The following is a 12984-nucleotide window of genomic DNA, read 5'->3' on the forward strand; positions in this document are numbered from 1 at the left end:
CCTACCTTCCAAACTTCACAGAAGCTCTTCTGCGAATCTTGCAGAACTAGCACTCCTGGAAGAAAGCATACTGCGGAGACATGGCTGAGCCACAGCCTAGGGGTTGTTTCCAGAATGAGATATTCACACTGCAGTGGAGTGAAAATCACCTTCTGGAAGCATATTGATAATGTTTCTTTGAATGGTTCACACGTTGACACTTGCTGATGGCCCAGCATTGAAATCTGCAGTAATTTGCGGAAGGGTTGCAGTTCTGTCACATTGAACAATTCTCTTCAGTCATTGTTGGTCCTGTTCTTGCAGGATCTTTTTCCGGCCGCAGTGATGTCGGAGATTTTATGTTTTACCACATTCCTCATATTCACGGTATACTCATGAAATGGTCTCATGGGAAAACCTGTACTTTATGGCTACCTCGGAGATACTGTGTCCCATCGCTTGTGCACCGACTAATAACACCACGTTCCAACTCACTTAAGTCCTGATAACCTGCCATTGTAGCAGCAATAACCAATCTAACAACTACCTGCCATTGTAGCAGCAATAACCGATCTAACAACTATGCCGGACACTTGTTGTCTTATATAGGCATTGCTGGCTGCTAGTAACTTTTATTTTGTCCAGAGATTTGCACCTGACTTTTAATAATGTTGTTTCTTGACCTGTGTATTTTTGTTTAATATTATTAACATCTTCATGTAATTATGTTGAATGTAAAATTGTGTAGTTGGCAAAATATATTACTTTTTATATCTATGAACATGAATTAATTTATGTTGGACCACTGAAGCTTTATTTTTCATCAAACCTTGACACTAGTTAGCATGATGTTGAGTTAAAAAAAAGTCTGATTATCCCACTACTTCTGTAATACATCTGAACTAAGCCAATTCATCACAAAAAAATAAAACAAAAATCAGAGCTAATCTTACTCAGCATTGCCACTTTTCAGCCTAGCAAACAAAACCATACATTTATCTCACCTGGCATTACCTTCATCATCAAACATCTCCCAGTATGAAGTTACCCAAAATTCTGCCAATCATACTCAAACATCACATCTTGACAAAAATTGAAACACTCCCCTTCTGTTATCTTCCTGCATATTGACGTAAACAAGGACAATCTTATACATCATCGAATTCCAGTGTAACTCCAACTTCACACTGACATTAAAAATTATTGTAGAACATTTTTCTACAGGCAAAGTAGTAGTGCATTAACTCTTCACATTCACTGTAATAACCATGGCTGTCACCGTTTCTCAACCATTCATGCACAATATCTTTGGCACCCAGTGCCACCTATGGTTCAGGTGCTCACTAATAGGTGGCTCTGTCACACCACCTTACTCCAGCAGCTTACAGTACATTAACATAATATTTACACCCACTATTTATATACACCTGTAAAAAGAAAAGAAATTACTCACTGTAATCGGTACAACCAAGTGTTATCTTACAGTTGCTGTGATCAATAAATGTTGCACAATTATTTTCACAAGGAAATGGTGATGGTCTGCTCAAGAGCAGTAAAGAACTACCCCTGTAGAATGCTGCAGCCTATAATGTCACCAGTTTCTGCATATTGCTGGACTTCTAGAATTCTGACAGTGCCAGGTGTATTGTAGTGTTAACGACCAGTTTGGACCCCAGCAGCCAGCTGGTGACCACATTTGTTTCTCAGACTACACATCCATTAGGGTTAGGGGTAGTAGAGATTCTTGGACTTGAAGGGTATCAAGAGTTGCACAAGAGGCTTAATTACTTAATTATGTGGACTGAGTTTGACCTATTTTATGTATTCACTGAAATGTCATTTGAAATACCGCATGGTTGTTCTCTGGTTCATTGCTGTCTCTATTGAGCGCTCTGTGGATGGGGCATTAGACTCCAGTCCATTGGTCTTGCACTTAGTTGTAACCGAAGTTCTCAGCCTTTAAGTGATACATTGAGACAAAATAGTTCACACTTAAATAACATAGAAAAGAAGAGTAATAGTCTTAGAGCTGAACTTTCTGGATCTGCAGACACTATGTCATACACAAGCTTGCTGGTGGCACTAGACCAATGTGGTCCTGCGCCCTTGGCAGAACTACCAACACTGCACCCCCATCCCCCTCCCCTCTCAGAAACAAACAATGTTTCTGCATTGTTTTCTACATAGATTTAGGAACTTTTGTAATTTGTAAGATAGGTTTAATAAACTAGATCACTGTACACTTATGCCATTCTTTGATGAATTTTCATTCTTTGCACTCCTTCTGCCATTGGGAGATGCACTAGGCCCCTTTGCTCTTCTTTGGATTCCTCCATTGCTCTGCTTCCAGCATCACTGAGAATGAATGGTAAACACGTGCATGTGTTTGTGCTGTCTTTATATGGCTGTATGCCCATGTTCCTCCAATGGCGAGTTTAGGGCCTCAGCACTGTTAAAGTGACAGCATCTTCTTTCGTAGGCAATGTAATTGTGATCCATTGAGAGGTTTTCATTTTAAAGCCTTCTGCTCCTTTCTTTTGGAAAGCCCTAATAGATAACTGTACCATAGGGGGAACCACAATGCAGAAGTAACTGTAGAGGCCAGATTAACACATGGTCCCTGAAGAGGGCCAGCAGCCTTTTCACTAGCTGCAGGGGCAATAGTCTATGTGACTGACTGAACCAGGGTTGCAACATTAGCCAACATGGCCTTGTTGTGCTGGTTATGCAAATGGCTGAAAGCAACGAGGAAATTGCAGCTGTGTGTGTGGTTTTCTTTCCCCACCTCCCCCCGCCCCTCCACCCGAAGGCATGCTGGAATGGGTGATACAGTGTATGATGGGACAACAGAAATTATTCATATGGTTTAACAAGATGATAATTGAATTGTGATGTGTGACTAGAATTCGATAGTAGGAAATGGAAGAGAAGGAAGGAGAAGGTGTCTGGGGGGGATGAATGAAAAAGAAATCTGCATAGTAGAATGTTTCACCGAGCATAATTTAATCATCGCCAACATTTGGTTTAAGAATCTTGTAAGAAGGTTGTATGTGTGGCAGAGACCTTGGGAGTATTGGAAGTTTTCAGATAAATTATACAAGGTGATTCAGCTGCTCCTTCAACTGGGTTTTATGCAGCCCACAATGCCTTCGAATACCAATTGCTAGAATTTCATATTCTCTTGCTCACTTTGCGCAAACTATTAGTCCTACAATAAAAATGAATAGGAATTTTTGTAGGAAATTTAATCTAATTAAATTTTGTACTGGGATACATTTCCACTGAGTCACGGTTTTTGAGTTATTCAAGGAAAATGTATTTGGAGATCACTTTCGTATTTTTCTTGAATAATTAAAAAACTATGGCCCCCAATGAAAACACATCTAAGTACAAAATTTAACGAATTAAATTTCCTACAAAATCGTCCTGTTCATTTTTTCTGTGGCACTAATAGTTTGCATGCAGCAAGCAACAGACTATGAAAATCTTGCTCGTGGAATTTTAAGATGCTGTAGGGTGCATAAAACCCAGCAGTAGGGAAATGAATCTCACTGTATAATAGTAAGACAGAGATTTAGAAACCAGATTTTAAACCATAAGACATTTTCAGGAAGAGACATGAACACTGACCATAATGTATTGCTTTTGAGATGCAGACTAAAACTGAAGAAATTGCAAAAAGGTAGGAACGTAAGGAAATGGGACCTGGATAAATTCAAGCAACCAGAGGTTTTTGAGAGTTCCAGAGGTAGTGTTAGGCAATGTACGCCTGGAAAGGAATATAATAGAAAATGAATGGGTAGCTTTGAGAGATGAAATAATGAAGGCAGTAGATGAACAAACAGCTGAAACGACAAGACCTAGTAGAAATATTTGGATAGTGCAGGATATATAGAATTTAACTGATAAAAGGAGAACCTACTGTATAAAAATGCAGCAAATGAAGAAGCTGAAAGAGAGCACACATGTCTAAAAATTGAGATTGACAGAAGTGTGTAAATACTCTCATGTTCAAAGAAAACAGAACACCTTGAACAACTAGACAGGATATTCATATTAACAGGACATGTAGACTAGTATGTTCTGAAAAATGATTATCATCTGAACAATGTAGGCCAGTTGATTCAACGTCAATATCGATATCATGGCACACACAACCATCTACCAGTAAAATGTGCCTACAGCTCTTGTCGCTATAACCCATAGGTAATGGATCCGTGTGACTTGAGCAGATGTGCAGGATACCTCGCAGATGTATGTGCAAACTGTACCATCAGCTCAGTGAGTTTGAAGGAGGGCACATTATTGGCATGAGAGAATATGATGCATCCATCCAGGAAATCGCTGCTCTAGTGGGACAAGTGTTTTGGCAGTGCAACGGATGCGAGCAGAATGATTCATGGAAGGCCACAGAACGCAACATGTGTCATGTCACTCCCCCCACCCCAAGAAGAATGACACTTCACCCGAATGGCATTACAATAGTGGAACAGTGTAACATATTGTACACTATTTGGGGTGTCAGTCTGTCACCGTTTATTATGTCATGGGTTATGTCCATGTCATCCACTTCTCCACCTACCTTTGACGAATGTGCAGGGACACACTAGACGGCAGTGATGTACGGAATGATGTCACTGTGGACAGGAATGGCATCAGGCAGCATTTACGGATGAATCCAAGTTCTGTTTGTTTGAAAATGATGGCCACATCTTGGTTTGTCACATATAGTGGCAGTGGCATTACAGTGCTTGCATTCACACATGACAAGATGATATTGGGTACAACCACAAATCACAGTTGGTGCGAGCCCAGGGCACTGTGATCAGTGTGACCTACTTGAATGACATCCTGAGACCTGTAGCCATACCCTTGCTGCACGTCACCTCAGATGCCATTTTTCAGCAAGACAATATACAACTACATGTTACTGCACAAACACATACCTTCTTGATGTTACAGGATGTCAGCCTTTTGCCCTGGCCCACCAGATCACCCGACTTGTTGCCTGAGTGTTTTAAGCAGGGCGTAGAGAATAAATGCAAGGCTGAAGAAGTACACATAGCAAGAGAAAAGATAGAAGCTGCCTATAAGAAAATTAGATACCTTTGGAGGTAAGAGAAGCAACTGTATGAACGTCGAGAGCCCAGACAGCAAACCAGTTACATGCAAAGAAGGAAAACTGAAAGGTGGGAGGAATGGATACAGGACCTCTACAAGGGAAATAAATTTAATGACAATATTATAGAAAGGGGAGAAGTAGCAGAACGAGAGATGGGAGAGAGGATACTGCCAAATGAATTTTACAGAACACTGGAAGACTTAAGTGGATAAAAGGCCTCTGGAGTGGATGATATTATCTCAGAATTATAAACAGTCTTGGAAGAGCCAGCAATTACAAGATTATTCTGCGTGGTGTGCAAGATACATGACACAGGCAAAATGCCCTCAGACTTGAGGAAGAATGTGATAATTGTGTTTCCAACGAAGGAGGTGTTAGCAAGTGTGAATACTACTACTGGACCAGAAGTCTTTGTTGCAAAATATTGAGTCAAATTATTTACAGAAGAATGGAAAAATAGATAGAGGCTGACCTTGGGGAAGATCAGTTGGGTTCTGGGGGGATGTAGAAAGACTTGAAGGAATACTGACACTATGACATAGCCTAGAAGAATGGCAAGCTATTTTTATAGCATTTTTTGATTTTTAGAGTTTTTGACAATGTTGATTTGGACTACACTCATTGAAATTTTAAAGACAGCAGAAATAAAATACAGAGTCCAGAAGGAACTTGTACAGAAACCTGACTGTAGTTACAAGAACCAAAGGAAATGAAAGAGAAGCATTAGTCGAGAAGAGAGTGAGACAGGGTTCTAGCCTATCCCTGATGTTATTCTTTCTGAACATTGAGAAAGCTATGAAGGTAACCAAGCAGAAATTTGGAAAGGAAGTTAATGCCAGGAAGAAGGAAATAAGAAATTTGCGGTTTGCTGATGACATTGTAATTGTGTCAAAGATGGCTAAGGACTTGGAAGAGCATTCAAAAAGATTGAATAGGTCTCAATGAGAGATTATAAGATGAACATTGATGAAAGTAAAACAGTGTTAACAAGGTAAGTCAGATGATGTTGAGGGAATTAGATAAGGAAATGAGACACCAAAAGTAGTATATGAATTTTGTTATTTTAGTGGCAAAGTAGCAGACGGTGGCTGAAGCTCCAAGGAAATAAAATGCAGACTGGTAATAGCAAGAATTGCACGTCTGTAAAAGAGCAATGCATTAACATCTAACTTAAAACTAAACGTCAGGAAGTCTTTCTGAAGATACTTGTCTATAGTGCAGTCTTTTATGAAAGTGAAACATGGACAATAGGCAATTCTGAAAAGAAGAAGATGGAGGGTTATGAAATGCTGTGCTATAGAAGAATGCTGAACATTATAGGGTAGACTGAATAACAAGTGAGTTAATGTATCAAATGAGGGGGGGGGGGGGGGGGGGGACCGGAAATTTAGGCACAACTTGACTAAAGAAGGGGTCGATTGGTAGGGGACGTCCTGAGGCATTCTACTGGAAGAAAGTGTGTGTGGTGGAGGGGAGGGGGGGGGGGGGGGGTGAGACTGTAGAGGGAAACTAAGGCCTGAATACAGTAACCAGCTTCAAAAGCAGAAATTAAGAGGCTTGCACAGGATAGACTAGCATCGAGAGTTGCATCAGAGCAAACTTAATCAAACTGAAGAACACACACACAAGAGAGAGAGAGAGAGAGATGAAAAAATATTGCATGTAACTACTTAAATGTATCATTGTAAAGAAATTACAAATTGTATAAACTTTCTTAAAAACTGAAAGTAAAACAAAATCCATATCTTATTTTTTTATGTCAGTGACAGCAATTGATTTCAGTATGATGTATAGTAAATAAGATTTTATTTGCTCTGTCATAAGTTATTAACAGTGCATAAATTATTAATTTGGAATGAAAGAATTACATTTGTATTGTAATTTTAGTATCCATTTCCTTGCATTCCTTATAACACTGAAATCAAATGCAACAGTGTGTCGTATACTGTCAACAGAATGCTTGAATTTGCAGTGTACTTCATCTACACCTGACTGTAAGTAGTTAATTACGTCCAATTTTTGAAACTGCGCTGAGAAGATGCTGTACTCGCAGGAGTTGTCATAAATATACTCAAAGTTATTTCAATCTATGGGTTACCATATTGTAAACCATATGTTTTCAAAAAAAATTCCAAATATCCAAATAGGAAGCTCACTCGGTGCTCATCAGCCTTCTCTGCTGGAATTTGAAACCTACTGTTTTGTTAACTAGCTCAGCTGTATTGTTATTTCTGCTCTATTTGATACTAAAGTTTATCTAAAAACACAGATGATGTGACTTACCAAACGAAAGTGCTGGCAGGTCGATAGACACACAAACATACACACGAAATTCGTATATTTGCAAATTTCGTGTGTATGTTTGTGTTTGTTTGTGTGTCTACCGACCTGCCAGCACTTTCGTTTGGTAAGTCACATCATCTGTGTTTTTAGATATATTTTTCCCACATGGAATGTTTCCCTCTATTATATTCATATGATACTAAAGTTTGTTACATATTTTTCAAAATAAGATAAAGAGCTCTTATTTTAGGCGAGAGATTTGTTTCCCATTTCACTTATTGCTCTGTCAAGAATCTGAAGCCCTCTAGCTTAAACAGTTTCATTCCACTCCTCAGTTGGCAGAAACTGACAAAAAATCAAAAGCTTTCAGCCAGGTAGCAAATTTGTCTTGGCATCCACTCGCCAACCTTTGCGATCATACATACCATAGCAAAGTTGTAGCATAAACTCCATTGGTGTGCAAACCAAGCTGACTGTTGATAAATAACCCATGCAATGTGTGTTTGGATGAAATGATATTGTGACATCGGTGTTCATTTACAGTCTCGGGTCAAGGGAAAGGCTTTTCACAGGCAGAAGATAGGTTCACAAGGGACAAGAGAACTCTCATATCTTTCCCAGTTATTCTGAAACTGTCTTTTGAGGTTCTCTCGGCCAGTTTTTGTGCCCCCTCTGTGTCTTTGCCCTTGGTGGTGGGGCAGTCTTGCTGTAGACTCAGTATGGCCTTACTTGCTGATGGTGTTTACTTAGAAGTTATAAATGTTTGGTTGAGGGTCTCCCATTTTGAAAAGTCAGTGTACCCATAGTACGCTTGTAATTTGCTAATACTGTTGCAGTATATTCCAGTAATCATGCCTGATCATGGATCACTTTCTTTATTCCTGTATTAAATTGCTGACTCTTGTAAACAGCAATTCAAACATACCTCAGTAAGGTGTGCAAAATTTACAGTTTATGTTAGCACATTAATTTTCAAGGCTCATGCCGTTAGTTTTTATCATTCTCAGTAGTGATAATGTCAGATAAGTTAAAATCCATTTGACACAAATTGTTTAATGTTAGCTGGGTTAGAGCCTGTAACATGCAATGCAATGCCCTCTGCAGTTTGAGTTTGTGTTGCAGTTAGTCCCAAATGCAGTGCCAGTTTTATAAAATATTGGTTGTATGGTTGGCCACTCACTATTTCTGTCAAATTCTGTTTTTCAAAATATTGTAATGTAATATTACTTACATAAGTTAAAATACATTTTATAATATATGTAAAGAGCTATATCAGACACAATTAAGGTATATTTCAGGTAGTTTTGCCCTACATACCAGGAGATGCCTCTACCTCATTGTTTCTGCATGTGCCTGTTATCCTTTTCAAATGAGGCAGTCAGAATTCTACATCTTGTTTGCAGTACACAATGGAGGATCATGTTGCTGCACCATTGGGATGATGCATATGCAGTTCCTTGATATGTTTGTGGTGCCAGGTCAGATACTGTCTTTGCAAGAAACCTGGCACAAGTTTCACAAATTGGGAAATAGTGATTTTGATATTTGTGTTAGACTTACATACAACTTCATGATTTCAGAAGAACATCGGCAAGACTGTGGAACAAGGGAAAATCCCAGACTTCTAGGTTGGAGGGCATATGTGGAACTAATGACCCAATCTTGTAAAACTGAATTGTTGCAGATACCACACATCAACCTTGGAAGGATATGTATAACAGGATGATGACATGGCGAAGGAAAATGGATATCATGATAACCAACCAGAATGTGAGGACACTTAAGAGCTCTAGAAAATTGCAGGAAGTTAGAAAGGAAATGGATAAGTATAGTGTGAAAGTACCTGTGCTACAGAAATACAGAAATATTTTCTTAATCCTCCTGGCTCCCTCATCAACCGCCTGTTTCTCCCGTGTATTCTGTCTGTGATTGATGTTGTAAATATTAATCCTACAAAGCCCTGTCAATAGTTTAAGGTCCCTGACTAACAGATCTCAAAAAATTTTGAAATAATAATCGATACTGCTGTTGACATATAATCTTTTTTCAGTTTGTGTTTCTACGGAAAGAAGACGGTATGGCTGAAGGAAATACGAGAAGTCAAGAAAGAATGACGCAGCCTGTGTGTCTAGAGGGGTCATGAGAGGAGGAATGTTTACTGTTTCTCAGTCAGTACTGTATTGGCAAACCACTGATGTGCTCACGTCGTACCGATCATCAGCTGTGGTACAAAAAACACATGGCCATGACAAAGAGTCAAGAAAGAGCCATTACCAGTATAGAGACATTCATGTTTAAATATACTCATCATGTTATTCATTTCCCAATTGACTCGCACAACGCAAGAACATTTTGCAAGGGTTATTCCTCTTACAAACATTACGTGGACTGTTCAGAGTAACAGGAGAAAACTAATTAAGCCAGAGCTTATGACTGAAATCAATTCTGATTATAATTGCAAAGAGTATTTTAAATTTTCCCAGGGAGATAAAAGAGTGCAGATTTCTGCGGCTTCTATAAGTAATAGTCCCAGGGAAAACACAGTATATTTGTGCAAATTTGTTAAATTTTATTGTGATTATATTTGTGCATTATATGTGATGAACAAATGAATTGTTTTGTTCAGATTAATCACACCCATTTTTCATTCCAGTACCAAAGAGTGGGAAAGTTCAATTACCTAGGCTTGATAATAACTGAAGATATTAGGATAGCAGCAGAAATTCAAGAAAATATAGCAAGTGGAAACATCTTATTATGCCTTGCAGAATATATTCAAGTCCAGAAATGTTAGCAGGAATACAAAAATCCAAATATACAGGGTTATTACAAATGATTGAAGCGATTTCACAGCTCTACAATAACTTTATTATTTGAGATATTTTCACAATGCTTTGCACACACATACAAAAACTCAAAAAGTTTTTTTAGGCATTCACAAATGTTCGGTATGTGCCCCTTTAGTGATTCGGCAGACATCAAGCTGATAATCACGTTCCTCCCACACTCGGCGCAGCATACCCCATCAATGAGTTCGAAAGCATCGTTGATGCGAGCTCACAGTTCTGGCACGTTTCTTGGTATAGGAGGTTTAAACACTGAATCTTTCACATAACCCCACAGAAAGAAATCACATGGGGTTAAGTCGGGAGAGCGTGGAGGCCATGACATGAATTGCTGATCATGATCTCCACCACGACCGATCCATCGGTTTTCCAATCTCCTGTTTAGGAAATCCCGAACATCATGATGGAAGTGCGGTGGAGCACCATCCTGTTGAAAGATGAAGTCGGCGCTGTCGGTCTCCAGTTGTGGCATGAGCCAATTTTCCAGCATGTCTAGAAACACGTGTCCTGTAACGTTTTTTTCGAAGAAGAAAAAGGGGCCGTAAACTTTAAACCATGAGATTGCACAAAACACGTTAACTTTTGGTGAATTGCGAATTTGCTGCACGAATGCGTGAGGATTCTCTACCACCCAGATTCGCACATTGTGTCTGTTTACTTCACCATTAAGAAAAAATGTTGCTTCATCACTGAAAACAAGTTTCGCACTGAACGCATCCTCTACCATGAGCTGTTGCAATCGCGCCGAAAATTCAAAGCATTTGACTTTATCATCGGGTGTCAGGGCTTGTAGCAATTGTAAACGGTGAGGCTTCTGCTTTAGCCTTTTCCGTAAGATTTTCCAAACCGTCAGCTGTGGTATGTTTAGCTCCCTGCTTGCTTTATTCGTTGACTTCCGTGGGCTACGCGTGAAACTTGCCCGCATGCGTTCAAGCGTTTCTTCGCTCAATGCAGGCCGACCCGTTGATTTCCCCTTACAGAGGCATCCAGAAGCTTTAAACTGCGCATACCATTGCCGAATGGAGTTAGCAGTTGGTGGATCTTTGTTGAACTTCGTCCTGAAGTGTCGTTGCACTGTTATGACTGACTGATGTGAGCACATTTCAAGTGCGACATACGCTTTCTTGGCTCCTGTCGCCATTTTGTCTCACTGCGCTCTCGAGCGCTCTGGCGGCAGAAACCTGAAGTGCGGCTGCAGCCGAACAAAACTTTATGAGTTTTTCTACGTATCTGTAGTGTGTCGTGACCATATGTCAATGAATGGAGCTACAGTGAATTTATGAAATCGCTTCAATCATTTGTAATAGCCCTGTATTTGATTATGTTGATTATATTTGATTATACTATATTATTACTGAGTCTGACTTTGGCCTTCAGAGACTGCAGTCGTGTGTGTGTGTGTGTGTGTGTGTGTGTGTGTGTGTGTGTGTGTGTGTGTGTGTGTGTTTTTCCATTGTTGATTATATTAAGACCTATAGTAATGTATGGACTGGAAGGCTGGGTTATGACAACAAAGGAGGAAGGTGGTTATTGAGATGGGAAAGGAAGATTTTGAGAGATATTTTTGGGCAAAGGGAGAGGGAAGAAGCTGGAGAACAAGGACAAACACAGAACTACAGACACTTTTTGGACAGATGAATACTGCAGTGGAAACCAAACAAGGAAGAATAAGACAGGATGAGAGTGCCAGAAACTAAAAGTGTTTATAGGAAAGACCGAAGGGAAAAGGAGAAGAGAAAGACCCAGGAAAAATTGGTTTGGATATATGGAGAAGGACCTCAAAGCAGTGGGAGTCCGGAATTGAAGAAGGAAAGTGATGGACAGAGAAGAATTGAAGCAGGTGACAAGGAGGCCAAGGTTCTACAAGGACTGTAGTGCCGACCAATCATATACTTTCTGTAGCCATAGAACTACTATATAGCAGCATATGATATTCAGCTATTTTAGGCAATACCAAACATGTAAATGTTATAGTATGGAAAGAGTAAAGATGACTACTGGTAGTGTTGGCACTGGAAACCTCAAAGAAAATGAACAAAAACTTGAATGGACTACCTCATTTTGCAAACCTTTGTTGTTCTTCAGAGTTCACAGACAGATGCCACTCATTGCACCAGTACTGTTCCCTGAGCAGGGTAAATGGTGGTCTTGTGTGGAACATGTCATAAACATGGAAGAAGTGAGGTAATAGGAGCAACATGGGAAAAGGAAAAGAAAAGGCTAAGGGGAGGGATGGACAGAAGGTGAAGATGATAGAAACATGGAACCAGATAAAATTATCTCTTGTGCAGACAGATTCGAGTCCAAGTTGCAAATTATGATATAGAGAGAGAAGGGACAAAGAACTGCAACAGAAAGAGAGAGAATAATGTGATTGCTGAGAAAGTGCAGATGATGGTTGCCATAGATATATGCCAAGGGAGTTTGCACATTGATTTGCACACTGGACTTGCCAATTGGGAGGACAGAGGCACAGATCCCATCTGGCAGTCCAGATTTAATTTTCCATAAAGCATTAAGACAAATTCTGGTGTGTCTCCTTTCAAAATGACACAGTTGAATATCTTCCAGAGTCTCTAATGTGTGAGATGTTAAACATTAATCTTTTGTCTATAGAGATATAATTCTTACTAAAGTGATTTTCTTTTGGGGGGGGGGGGGGGGGGGTATAGAGTGAATTAGTGAGAAGTACAAAACTGGTGGAGAAACAGATTGACATGAGAACAAATGAAGAGAAGGGAAGAGCCACAAGTA

Source organism: Schistocerca americana, chromosome 5 (assembly GCF_021461395.2).
Source record: "Schistocerca americana isolate TAMUIC-IGC-003095 chromosome 5, iqSchAmer2.1, whole genome shotgun sequence".
NCBI lineage: Eukaryota > Metazoa > Arthropoda > Insecta > Orthoptera > Acrididae > Schistocerca > Schistocerca americana.